At 42.6% G+C, this 14,877-nt stretch overlaps 1 protein-coding gene across 4 annotated transcripts in view; it reads right to left on the minus strand.

Moving 5' to 3' along the window:
• The window catches only part of PTCHD1 (patched domain containing 1), a 571,764-nt gene that overhangs the window by 322,102 nt on the left and 234,785 nt on the right, over positions 1–14,877 (minus strand). The window lies entirely within an intron of this gene.

The following is a 14,877-nucleotide window of genomic DNA, read 5'->3' on the forward strand; positions in this document are numbered from 1 at the left end:
ATTGGCTTCTATAATCTGAAACAGAATTAGGCTTTTCTCTGGTCTTTTGTCACTATTGGATATTATCTGAGTTTTCAGACTTTCAGTTACAGGTTACACCTGTAGAGGCGAATGGTTATGAGGATTTTTGTCTTGAGATCTGGTAATGCATGTGCGAGCATAACTTGGGTCGTATTAGGTCGAAGCCTACCAGACAGCGCAGCTGGGTTGTTTGCTAAAAACATCTTGGGGACATTCAGTAAGCTTCCCTTGGAATGCGTAACACTCGTTGCTTTCCATTGGCTTAATGGTTATTAAATGACATTTTTTGGCTTTCTGTTTGCTGGCTTTGTTAGTTTTAGGTTGTCCAGGGTGAGTTCATCCCTCCCAAGGAGTAAATCTTTTTCACAACTCCCCTATGTATTCTTACATGAGTTCTCATTTCTGTAAATAGGCCTGTAAATCTTGTTCTTATCTTGTCACATTTGCTGTGCATTTAAGTACAGAGGTCAAATATCAGGCTCCCTCTTCAGAGGGAGTTTGGTGTTTACTTGTCTTTCTCTGACTTCAAAGTGAGAGGATTTATGTGACAATCTTGCTGGATACTGAGGGTATGAACGTTTTTTTTCTAGCACCCAACAATATTTAAATGAACTGTGCAAGTATTTCAGAATGTTTCAGAATTAGGATTGAACAAATGGAGCACATTTTCTGTTAATTCTGAAGTGTTTGGAAACAAGAACTTTAATTTGATCAAAATAAAACAGTACTCTAGGTGATGGCGTACCCACACATTATCGTTAGTGTGCTGTATAGTTCATTAGTAAAACTGAATTTTTGTGCAAAGATAATGGTCATTTCACTTGAAAATGTGCTGTCTGTAATGAAAGTGTGCTACCAAAATATGCATACTCCACCCCACTCTATTCTGCACCACTCCACACCACTGCACTCTACTCTGTACCATTCCATTTTACACCACTTCATGTCACTGCACTCTGTGCCTCTGCACTCTACTCCACTCTGCACCTCTCAACTCTACACACTGCACTCTACGCACTTCACTATATGCCTTTCTACTCTACTCTGCACCACTCTACTCTGTATCAATGTACTCTATGCCTCTACTCTATACAGCTGCACTCTTTGGCCTTGCACTCTACACCACTCCAGTCTAGGCCACTCCAATCTACTCTGCACAACTCAACTCTGCGCTACTCCAATCTACGCCACTGTGTAACACTATACTCTACGCCACTGAACTTCATGCCAATACACTCTACACTAATGTACTTTACTCTGTAACACTCAAATCTACGACCCTGCACTATATGCCAATCGTCGTACATCACTTTATTCTACTCTGAACGACTGCACTTTATGCCACTGCACACTACACCACTTTAATCTATGCCACTGCATTTAACCTGCACCACTCCACTCTTCACCACTTCACTCTAGCATAAAACAATATACCCTAAGCCACTGCACTCTATGCCAATACACTCCAAACAACTGCAATCGATGTCACTGCATTCTACGCTACTGAACTTTACTCTGCACCACTGTACTGTACGCCACTCTACGCCTCTGCACTCTATGCTAATGCACTTTACGCCACTCTACACAACTGCATTCTGTAACACTCTACTATGCAACACTACACTCTCCATCAGTGAACTCTACACCACTCTACTCTCCACTACTGCACTGTATGCCAATGCGCTTTACCCATTTTACTCTTTGTCACTGCAGTCTGTGCCACTGCACTCGGTATCCCTCCACTCTTCACCATTGCATTCTACACCATTCCACTCTGCACCACTCTACAACACTGCACTCTCTGCCATTCTACTCTACACCACTCTAATCTACTCTACATCACTGCACTGCACTCTATGCCACTGCACTCTGTCACTCTACTCTGCACTACTCCACTCTGCACCACTGCACTCTACTATGACCACTCTAATATATGCCACTGCATTCTATTAAACTGCATTGTACCCTGCTGAATTATATGCTGCTTCATTTTACGCTACTGCAGTTTACATCACTGTACTCTACAACACTCTATGCCAATGCACTCTACACCAATCCACTGTACTTTACACCACTCCACACCACTGCACTTTACGCCACTCTGCTCTACTCTGTACCACTATACTCAATGCCACTGCATTCTACGCCACTCTTCTCCACACCATTCTACTCTATGCCACTGCACCCTACACTTATGCACTCTACGCCAATGCAGTCTATGATGCTCTACTCTGAACACTCAGTCTAGGCCACTCTACTCTGCACTAATGCATTCTATGCCAATGCACTCTACTCCACTCCACACCACTCTACTCTGCATCACTCCACTCTACACCACTGCACTCTATGCAACTGCACTCTGCAGCACTAAATTCTACTCTGCATCTGTTAAACCTGTCATCCTTAGGGTGGTCTTCACCCAAATGTTTTGCCTGCTTACCTCCTCTTTTTGCTGTATCTTTTTGTTGGCCTTAGGACTCTGAGCACTTTACCAAAACTGACCAGTGCTAAAGTGCATGTGCTTCTCCCCTAAACATGGTGACATTGGTGCATACCCAATTGGCATATTTAGTTCACTTATAAGCCTCTTGTAAAGTGGAATACCATATACTCAGGGTCTGTAATCTAAATGCTACTAGTGGGTCTGCAGCACTAGTTGTGCCACCCACACAAGCAGCCTTTTCAACCTGTCTCTGGCCTGCCATTGCAAGGCCTGGGAGAGCAGTTTACTGCCACTCCAACTTGCCATTAAGAACCACTTGCCAAGCTTCAAACTCCCCTTTTATTACACATACGTCAATCCTAATATAGGCCCTAGGCAGCCCTAAGGGCAGTGTGCTGTGTAAGTAAAAGATAGGACATGCACTTTTAAGTTGCACATGTCCTGGTAGTGACAAACACCCAAATTTGTTTTTCATTTCTGTGAAGCCTGGTCCTTTCAAAGGCTAGCATTGGAAATTCCTTAATACCTGTTTAAGCAATCATTTCTGATTAGAAAGGAGTAGCTGCATCATGTTTAATATCTTTGAAATGGTAATGATAAATCCTCTTTACTGGTAAAAGTGGATTTAACATTACTGTTTTAGAAATGCCACGTTTAGAAAGTGGACATTTCTTACTGGTCTGTATGCCTTGCAGTCTGTCTCCAATACACGTCTGGGTTGGGTGATAGCTACACTTTGTGTGTTCCCTCTGGACAGCCACAAACACAGGAAGGGTGGGGAAGAACTCATCTGCATTGTGATAGCTCTTCCTAGGCAGGAAGTGAGGAGGAGCTGATGCTTACTACTAAATCGGTAGTGACTTGTTTCCCCCACAAAGGGCTGACTACCCCCTACTGATAGTTCCGCACCAGGGCTGGGAAGAAAGGGGTGTCTATGGACTTCAAGGGCCTGCTATGAAGTCTCCCCTACTTCAAAGGCACAACTGGGTATAAGTTCTGGACCTCTGACCGTACCAAGACAGTACACTATTGGATGTGCCAAGAGTTAAGACTGCTCTATACAAGGATTGACACTCTGCGTGACTGCTACTCTGACAGAACTGAGTTTCTGCTATGCTGTGCTGCCCTGCTGCCTGCTGATCTCTGCCCTGCTGAGGACTAGGACTGGACCCATCTCACTCGAACCCAAAGTGGCTCCAAGGGCTTGCTGGCTTACCCCCTGTTCTGAGGTCTCAGGGCCATCATAGACTTACTTCAACCCTGCAACAGCACCTGGGGAGTCCTGCCCTGTCAAGTGGTGCCAATCCAGTCCTAAACCCTTGAAAGGTGACATTTGCTGTCCAGAACCATCAAAATCGACGCGGTAGTGACTTTGTGCCAATCAGAACAGATGCATTGCCTTTCAACGCCGACTCTGGAACTGCCCGATGACATCGCTTTGACAGACTGCTTGGCTTGACGATGACGGACAGCGCGTCTCAATGACGACACAGCACCTGCATCGTATGAGGGTTAGGTGATGACTCCTTCATCACCTGCACGGGTTGGAACCAACACATTGAGTCTTTGATGTCGATGCTTGCTCCATCGAAGGTACATTTTCAGTGAGACCTACGTGAGTCCTGGAGCCGGCCTTCCTTCCATCGCTGTCGCCCTGAACTTTGGATTTACCCCGGTCCACCGTGACCTCAAGTAACCCCTAAGGGCTAAGCACTACTTTTTGACTTATTCTTTAAATTCATGGCTCCAGTTCTACTCATTGGATTTTTGTCATTTTGGTCTTGTTTTATTTGTAAAGATATAATCTATTTTTGTTATTCCCATGTGGAGTATTTTTCTGGTGTTTTCATTGTGTTACTGTGTGTATGTGTTACACAAATACTTTACACATTGCTTCTTTAGATAAGCCTGACTGCTCTGTGCCAAGCTACAAGAAGGTGAGCACAGGTTATCTTTTAGTGGGTATCTAGCTTACCCGACTAGAGTGGAAGTTTCTGCTTGTACAGGGTGCATACTCTGACAACCAGAAACCCCATTTTGGAAAGCACCACTCTATGCCACTCTGCTCTACACCTCTCTATGCCACTACACTCTGTGCCACTCTACTCTACTCTTCACCACTGCCTTCTATGCTACTGTATTCAATCCTATGTGCTTTACTCTGCACCACTCCACCTTGCACTCTACACCACTGCACTCTACTATGTAACTCTCTAATCTACAACACTGCATTCTACGATGCTGCATTGTACGCCTTTGTATTTAATGTGGCTACACTCTATGCTTCTGCACCCTATGCCACTATACTCTGCAACACGCTACACCAATGCACTCTTCACCGGTCCATTCTACTCCATGCAACTCAACTGTATGCCACTGTACGTGACTCCACTCTATGCCACTCCAATATGACACTCGGTGCCACAACACTCTGTCCTACTCTATGCCATTCCTCTCTACGGCCACTCCGATACACCACTAAATTTTAGCCACGCTAAGCAGCAGCCATGCTGGTGTACAGCATGGCCAAAACAAGTTAGCAAAGCTTAAAGCACTTGCATAGGCGAGGCCAATTCGCTTTGCCAATCCTTATGTATCTTTTGTACTGTACATGCCAATCTGTATGAGTCATGCCTTCTCTCTCTCTATTCATCTAAACACGGGTTATGTACACATCAATGTGCTATTACAGCAGCAACAAAGTATGTTGATATCAGCATGGCGGAGGAGTGTCGCCCTCCCTGCCAGCTGCCTCAAAATGGCAGGGAAGGAAAAATAAATTGATAATAAACATGTTTAATTATCGTTTCATTTTTCTTTCATGCTGAGTCTTTCGGGGCGGGCCATTGGGGATGACAGGCTGCAGGAGGAGCGGTGGCAACTGTTGTTGGTGCGCATTATGGTTTGGCCGGCTGTCTTAGGTCCTCCAAACCGTCATGCCCACTGAAGCTATCTCCAACCCGAGCTGCGTTCCCGGGTTGGAGACAGCAGGTACAGGCTCCCAGTCTTATTGGGAGTGCAAATTCAGAGCGCCAATCCAAATGACAGCAGCGTCAGGATTGTCCGCAGTGGAGTCTGGGAGCCTGTGTCTGCGGAGGATAGAGGAAGAGCGCGCCGCGGCCGGCTGCAGACAAGTTTTTATTATTATTTTTGTTTTTTTGTCATTCCCTGCCCCCTCTTCTCCCCCTTGCCCTTCCACTCTTCGACAATACCAGCCGCTACTGGTTAATAATTCGCCTTTGTCAACAAACTGCGTTTATTGTTTTCAGTGCAATAATGAGCACTGGCCATTGAAAAATGAAATATAGCAAAACAGCACACTCAAAATATATATATATATATATATATATATATATATATATATTCAATATAGGACCATTTCCAGTTTCTCAAAATAATCAACCGGCACTCCAGGGGAAATTTGGTCACTCGGTTAGTTTATTCTTTAGATGAAAATCCCAGCAACGCGTTTCAGCAGTCTCACGCTGCCTTGTTCACGATGCCCAAGGCATATATCTATATATATTTATATATATACATATAATTTGCGTCGAATTAGTGTCGGAGAAATGACGTGGAAATCATGACATGAAATCAGGCCCCAAACTGTTCACCTGTGTAGCACTTCTTCCAAGGAGAACACTTTCTATGTAGTGGGTGTGTTAAAATCTCAAGCCAGTTGGCGCTGCGGTTTAGTCACTCTTTCCTGACAATGTTTTTTATTGTCATAGTCTACCACACTGGACCACTAAACATGTTACCCACCCGTGGTTAAACGCAGCAGTTGTTTCTAAATGACTTCTAAACATCGATCTGTGAGCGAAGCAACTGTGGTTAAATGGGGGCAATTATGCCTCCTATGTGCACGTGACTCTGCCAAAGCCCGAAGCCTGTTAATAATAATCAATCGTGTTAAATGACCTCCTTTTAATAATAAGGTACGCTGGCCATCCGTTCTATGCCTGTTCTGCGTAAATAATTAATGTACCGGGTGTTCCGTGGAAAGGATTTAAAGCAACAGTACTGCTAAAACGTTTTCTCGACGACGATGTAAACAGTTATTTTCGAGATGTGCATTAGCTTGCCAATGAAGAACACAGGCGTCCTCTTCCTCCAGGCTCATTTTACTGAACTGCTTTTTGGGGAGTGCGACCTTCAATCAGCCTCGACCCTGGAAACTCTGATGGAAACCTTTTTTTTGGCAGAGCCAGCTTCTCTGAACAAACTTGAGTACATAGGTTATCACCTAAATGGCAATAAATTACCATTTAATAAAATAAATCTATGCGGAGGTAATTATTATTATTTTTTATATGACGCTGTGTTACTTTCTGTTACCTGCCATTTATTTTTTAAACCTAATGGTCACCAGTGAAATTAAATCTTGGCACTAACAAAATATCAAACAGTTTATACACGGAGACATCCTTTATTTTTGCTTTTAGAAAAGTTAGGCTTTGGCTTTTAAATAGCAACTAACTGCCTCACCTTCAAATAATTTTTCTGTTGTCTTAGTTTAGGTAGAATTTTATTCCAGACGATGGCTGCATCCTATCCAGTTCTTCTCCCCCCCCCCCCCCCATACCAGTAGGACACTGTACAATATCTATAAACAACTTCAGGCTGGATGATGAGCACCTATAAATTTAATGCAAAGGTTCTTAAAATAGACATTCCTTACCTGGGTATGAACGCGCAGTCTTCTCGCTGCCACATCATGTGGTCCTTCTCCCTTAGTCTTTCCATCCAACTGACTGCTCTACTTTGAATTCACTGAAGTGTGTCATTGGTGTATTAAAGAAGCTTCAAACACTGTCGAATTATACTTGTGATAATGATCCAGGCACGCCCGATCAAAAGTATAGAGAAATAAGGGTCATTATAAGGATTCACAGATAAAATGAAGTCATGGTTACTTTGTCACTTTGAAGCAAGAACTTCATGAGCCATATTATGGGAAGTGCCTCAGTGGTGCAACAGGTGTTTGTGCCCTTTTTTCACTTCCCCCAGAGAACGTCAGCATTGCAGATGGGGTAGCAGTTGTTTGTGTGCCCCCTTCAGAAAGGGCTCATACAGGCACTCCTATTGATCCCAAGGGTTGTTTCCTCATTTGCATGGGGGTACAGGCTAGGAGAGAACACCTTTGCTTTACGCCCATGCTGTAACACAGACAGAGGCGTAGGGGCACAAAAGCTTTCAGGAGGTGCACTGATAGTGGGCTTCATATGGAGAGTCACACAGGGATGGAACACAAGGGTAATCCTCAGGAGGCGGACACCAGGGTCCGAGGGATGCAGATCCATTCATACAGTGTCTGCCTGATGGGGATTCTAGATCCCTCCTCAAATTGCTGGGGTCCCAATAAATAAAGACTGACCACCAATTTTAAACCTTTAAATAGTGCAATATCTCCAGTTCAAAGCAAATTCAGACTTACTCCGGGAGGCTGTGCATTTAGTATGTAATACAGTACACTGTCCCTCCATACATTGGTCATATGCACTTGAGAGTGCACCCAGTGCATAAATGATTTAGTGCACCACTTTAGATAATACAGCCCCAGTTCCACATTCAGAATCATTCTTTGATTTTTGAGTGCTCATACTGGAATAACATGTATCCTATTTGTCTATGCCAAATAGCTTGTGACCAGATTTAAATAAACCGTAGAGGGGAAACTCTGCTGTGGAAACCAGAAATAATCATAAGACTATCGGCTTCAATATTTAAGAGTTTTAGTGCCTTTATATCAGAGATTTAGCTCGCATTGAAATATGGGACCAAAACCAAGTTATCACATTTACATATGGCCTTATATCTTAGCAGTAATATCACAATAGATAAGAGATTAAATTAGTACAAGGAGAATGGCAGTGTCTTGACCCATACTACAGCAATAGGCAGTGGCGGCTCCTCCATTAAGGTGGAGGAGAGTCGCCCCATTGCTTTTAGGCAGTGTAAATATAGTAAACATAAAATGATAATTACAAAGTTATTATCATTTTATGTTTCCGTGCTGCTTTGCGGACGGGGCAGCTCTGCTCTCAGAGCAGGGCAGGTGAGGAGTGGTTTGCCCACTCCAAGTACGCAATGATTCACAGGGTGGCCAAACAGTCATGCGCACTTCGCACGTTCTTCATACAGACTTCAATACAGCCTGCCTGGAGAACATACCCAGGCCCCAGCCCCCGTCTGAGAGCCGAACCACGCTGCATTGCAGTGTTGTGATTGGTCAGGGGAGCCTGGGTGCTTCCTGGCTTCTGTTCGGCACTGACAGAGTCCTGACACGGAGGAGAGATGCTGAGGCAATTAGGTACGTTTTTTTTTTACATCCCCCTCGCCCTTGCCTCACCTCCCCCGATTGGTGCCGGCTGCCACTGGAAATAGGTTTTGTTTTTTGTTAGGGGACTTGTTTGGTAATTGTTGGACGACTCTGTGTATTACCCCAGATTTGCTCAAAATGAAAATCTATATTTACCACCCTTGTTCTTGGACAGACTGCACTAGCAGACTTAAGCTGTGCACTCAAAGAATAGTATTTTCATAATGAGTTGTAAGATGGTCCACAAATGTATCAGTAAATGTAAAAGGAATACACAGCAATTTTTCTCAAAATAGATTTGCTATAATCTATTGTTGTTGTTGTACATCTTCCTCATTGCTGTCCTGTTCCTTGCTGCTCAGCCATGTGTGTGATGTCACTTAGAATGTTGGGTGTGAGGGACTGGAGGAGTTGGCAGTTGGAGAGATGGGGCTGAGCAGCAGGGAGGCTGCTCCTGGTGGGGCTCTACTGGAGATCTGAGGCCTTACTGATGATCTTTATATGGACTTTGTTACCTGTCAAATAAACCTACAACCTGTTCTAAGCGGCCTGTCTACGAGACATCCTTAATTATTACACTGGCGACGATTTGGAGGAACTAACGCGTGTTCTGGGTTATGCTTTATGAAGCTTAAAGGATTTTCAAGAGAAAGGAACTTCAAGAGTAATTCAAGTAAAAGGACTTCAAGTAACTTCAAGAGTAATTGCGTATTTTGAGGAAACTGACACTTAAGAGCCCCACCAGTGACCACTCCATCGGTCGCCCTAATATGTAAGTGCCAGTATCTTTCTTCTGTACCTTGTTGCAAGAGATTCGTGAACCTACATGACGTTAAAGTGAATGAGCTCCGGTGTTAATGGTCCTTCTTTAGTTAATTTATCCCAATGTGTGGTGACCGGACCGTCTGATTCTGGGATCGGGGGCATGTGTCGAGCCTCGGTGAAATGTTTTTTTTTGTGGTTATGGCTCTGATTGAGCCTCAGCGTTAACTGGTAATTAACTGTTTTCATAGGAACTACTGTCGACACTTCTGAGATAATTTATTGTGGAGCAATGCAAGTAATCGACCACTGATTGCCTCTTAACTGGCTGGTGAGGTTGTGGATTGTGCCCACTGCACTGTACGCGCTGTAAGGAAGATGAACTGTGCATGTGAGGTGTGTGAGGACTAACGACGAATTGTAAGAGGCTGTGCTCTTTTGGCAATTGAAATCATCGTGGCAAGCGGAGTGTGACCTACGTTTTGAAGCCGATTTCAGCAAATTGGGAAAGTTTTTTGGCTGTTTGGTTTCACTGTGCGGTGGCGGTTTTGGTTCAGTATCATTCACTCTTTCAAACATGCCACGAGCCATCCTCATGACATTCACTCAGAGCGCGCCGCCTTACCAGCTTCAACTGCCGCGGGGAGCAGCTCCGTGGCCATTCGTTTTCGTCTAGGTTGGTTACCTTGACGACGGGAGTTGTTGTCGTTCGCTTGATCCATGGCAAAGAGATTTCCTCTGTTCTCGAGTTACAGAAGTGACGACGATAGCAAGCTTTGGTCTGGGAGGCGAAATTCCTGCGTGTCAAAAAGTGTTTTTTTTTATAGTGAGAAGTTTTGGAGCTGGCGCATGCGCATTGGGAACAGGAAGCACCAAGCTCGAAGCTGATCTTTTAGTCTTGCGCGCTGAAAGCTGAATCTTTCCCCGAACATGCGCGGTGATGCGCACACTTCCTCTGGAGTGAGTTCAGTATCCGACCAGCATTACAGGAGCCCACAGGAGAGCAGTGCCCCGAGCAGTGTTAATACCCAGAAAATTCAGTACCCCAGCAGCATTACAAGAGCCAACACGTGAGGTGTTGTAAGGTGACAATTTACTGAGCACAATGGAGCTAGCAGGAGACAGCTCTCTTTGTAAATTTGATCGCTTGTATTTGCGCGGTGATGCGCACACTTCCTTGTTGTAGCTTACTAGGGTGTGGTTGGATGGGTGTGGCGTCAACTGGGGGGAGGAAAGTACTGTTTTGTGGGGGTGTGAGTGAGTGCTTCTATCCTGTGGGGGTGGTGTGTGTGTGTGTGTTCTGATTTAGTTTCATAGTGTGGTGTGTCTCTCTATGTTGAGGCTGTGGAGTAGTGTGTGCCTTAGTCCTAGTTTAAAGGTGTTGTGTACAATTTTATGGTGAGGTTACTAGTGAGTAATCCTCTATTTCTGGTTTTCATGGAGTTGTGGAGCTGTGTGTTCTTGTTCAATTTGAGACGTTTTGGGAGCTATGTGCCCTAATTCAGTTCACAGGGACTTGTGTTCCTTTTCAAAAGGGAGGTGTTTTTCCCCTATAGGGAGGTGTTCCCCTATTACAAGTTTTGATATCTTGGAGTATCATAGGGAAAGTTTTTCCCTATTACGGTGTTCGCAGAATCTAAGGGAGGTGTTTTCCCCTATAGGGAGGTGTTTTCCCCTATTACAGTATTTGGAGTTTCATAGGGAGGTGCGTTTCCCTATTTCTATGTTCTATGAATCTAAGGGAGGTGTTTTCCCCTATAGGAAGGTGTTTTCCCCTATTACAGTATTTGGAGTTTCATAGGGAGGTGCGTTTCCCTATTTCTATGTTCTATGTGTCTAAGGGAGGTGTTTTCCCCTATAGGGAGGTGTTTTCCCCTATTACAGTATTTGGAGTTTCATAGGGAGGTGCGTTTCCCTATTTCAATGTTCTATGTGTCTAAGGGGGGTGTTTTCCCCTATAGGGAGGTGTCTTCCCCTATTACAGTTTTTGGAGTTTCATAGGGAGGTATGTTTCCCTATTTCAATGTTCTATGTGTCTTGGGGAGGTGTTTTTTTGGGTAGTGTGTACCCATCTTTTTAGTTTCCCTAGGGAGGGGAATGGGGTTCATTATTCTTTTGTTATAGTTATTTTCTTGCGACTATTTGCTGATTTGATGTATAATTATTTGCATAATGTACTTTCTTTTTATTTCTACTTTATTTAAGCAAGGTATTTGGTGTTATCTTGATTCAATGCATATCTTTTGCTTAGTTTTTCTAAGGAAGGGAGATGTGCTATAATCTATTGTTGTTGTTGTACATCTTCCTCATTGCTGTCCTGTTCCTTGCTGCTCAGCCATGTGTGTGATGTCACTTAGAATGTTGGGTGTGAGGGACTGGAGGAGTTGGCAGTTGGAGAGATGGGGCTGAGCAGCAGGGAGGCTGCTCCTGGTGGGGCTCTACTGGAGATCTGAGGCCTTACTGATGATCTTTATATGGACTTTGTTACCTGTCAAATAAACCTACAACCTGTTCTAAGCGGCCTGTCTACGAGACATCCTTAATTATTACAAGATTCTTTTGACAAAAAGCAGTATTTTGTTGCATCTTTCATAGCGCATATGTGTGCACATGTCTTTAATGAGATGCGCTGTGAGTACACCATTAAGCAGGAATCACATTTTCTCATTTTGTCATGTCCTATTTTTAAAAAGCGTTTCTTTAATCAAAACTGTCATATCTTTGCATCCTTAAGAAAGCCTGTGTGTATGCATGTCGATACTTTCTGAACAAATACAATTCCAATTCTAACATGTTATCATGACAGCAAAGTGAAACAAATGAATGAGCAAGGGCAATTCAGTGAACAGCATTAGGTCTTCATTACAGGTAAAGGCATTCACATAGCATAGCAAGCACTTTCTAAACAGAGGAAGCCATAAATCAACAAATAAAATGTTGCTGTGTTGGAAAAGCAAATACATTAAAGAGCATATAGTAGGTGTAACCTAACAAAAGGACTAGTTGAACACCATCTCCAAAACTTAATTGGAATGTAAATAGGATAATGTAGCCATGGAAAAAACGTCATGACATTGATAGACAGCCAATCCAAGAAATGGCAAATGGCAACCCATCACAAAACAGAATAAAAATGGCTGAAGGAGACTGAACCAAAGCCCACTCTCTCGCTCAACTCGTTTTTGTACTTTTTTAAACAACGTATCACATGAGGTCTCCACATAACCAGAACTAAAAAGGTATGGAATCTTCAACAGGCCATTTTTTTCTTGTGTACAAAATGACATCATGATGTAATTAAACGTCCTTGGATCAGTTCCTCAAGTGAAAGGTAACAAGACTCAGAAATGAAGATTACAACATATAATACACTTGCTATGTTATTTTTACATAACTCAAGTAGGTATTTCAATACCTATCAACTTAACCGATTCACATTCTAAACCGGGTAGCCTAATACATTTATGTAAATATTTTATGCTTTGTTTAAACTTGTTTAATCTTATAAAATGTAGTTAAACCTCTAGGATTTACTTGTACAGTCCTTTAATTCCAATCAAAGCTCTATTATTACATGTTATAACTTTATTATTTACATTTATTTTACTTTATTTCTCACAGCACTCCACCATATCATTGCTGCATTGTCTTCCCTGGTAAGAATATTTTATGAATACCTAAAATACACCTTCTTTCCCCCAACTAAAAGTACATTTGCTAGTCACTATTCACTTAACAGTCATTAAACATCTCCTTGGCTGGGCCCATAAATATCAATTGTAAACATTAGTGTTAGACACCTTCATTAAATGTCCCTCAATAGTTTAAATACCCTCACATAGTACCCCTGTTTTCAAAGTTTGGTTCGTTAGCTGACACAATGCCATATTGATTTTGTGTGCAAACAGGCCTGTTGTTGATTGGCAGGAACTGAAGGATTGATTGAGTTGAAGGAGAAAAGCTCATGAATACTCTCTTTGGGATTATTTTGAGTGCCCTCATTCTAGAATAATACATGATCCATAACTAATCCTGTTTGTGTAATTTGCTCACTGCTTCTGAAAGTTCTTGTTGCTTTAGAACTAATCTCAACATCAAACATTTGAAAGGTAGCAAACTTGATCTACTTTTTTACTTGGGGACACTCAATGCATCTGACATATTTTTTTAGAATGTGTTGTATCAGAAAAAGTCAGTAACCCTTCTGTCTATAGACATGCCAAAAGACATGTTTTTAACTTTTTACAGGGACAGTCACTTGGATTACATTGAAAACTGCTCCCTGTCATCTTTTTTTACTTTTTTTTTAGAGTTTTATATAGCGCGAACTTGACCTGAATCGGGTATCAGAGCACTTTACATTGCAACAGTTGCGTTACATTAGGACACATTAATTTTTTTTATTAGGCACAGGGAGATTAAGTGATTTGCCCAGAATCACATGATGTACAGCGTCATTGCCGAGACTCAAACCCAGTTCCCCAGATTTGAGGTCAACCGCCCTAGCTGTTAGGCCAACTCCTCTCTCCTTTACTTGCTCTGGTTTCAAAGTCAATATGATTCTAGGGTAGTATTCAACGAATTAACCGACAATCTCGGTCTGCCATGTTTGCGAGAAGTGCTTCTTTGCAGTTTCATTATCATGTTGATTATTTGTTAGTCACAGAACATATTTGATTTAAGTGAGTTTTTAAAAAGTTTTGACAATTGTTTGCTTTTTATGATACAATCAGTCAGTCAGTCAATTAAGCTTTATTCGACCATGAAAATTACAGCCATAAAAGCACGTATCACAATCATTAAATATTTCAAGATAAAAGTTCACAGTTAAAATATCCAAGTTAAAAGAAAGGATTAAATAACAAAGGCACATTACATTAAAAATTTAGTTTCCATGATATCCAAACATAATTCGAGTCCCAATAGTTCACCTAAGATGCAACCTCCCAAGATTCAAGTGACATGCATTTCCTCAACCGCAGGGCCTTTTTCAAAAAAGTGGATACCCTCCAGGCCACATGTTCATTCTCTAGAAGTTGTAAGCGAACGAGTGCTAGACGGCATTGCCTAAGGCCCTGCTGTCTTAAAAGGGGAAGTAACCAGACTTTCCTTAATTCTTTAAAAAACTTGCAAAAAAAGACTAGGTGAATGGTGGACTGCTCTGAGTGGGTATCACACAAGCATGGAGGTAGCACTCTGGACCAATCATTCATTCTGGGTGTGGTCACAAATCTGTGTACCGCAACCAGTCTGAATCTTATCAGAAGCATTATAGCATTCTATCATGTCCACTTGGGACAAAATTTAAGTAAGGTTCCATACCCAGAGA

Source organism: Triturus cristatus, chromosome 8 (genome assembly GCF_964204655.1).
Source record: "Triturus cristatus chromosome 8, aTriCri1.1, whole genome shotgun sequence".
In the NCBI taxonomy this organism is placed as follows: domain Eukaryota; kingdom Metazoa; phylum Chordata; class Amphibia; order Caudata; family Salamandridae; genus Triturus; species Triturus cristatus.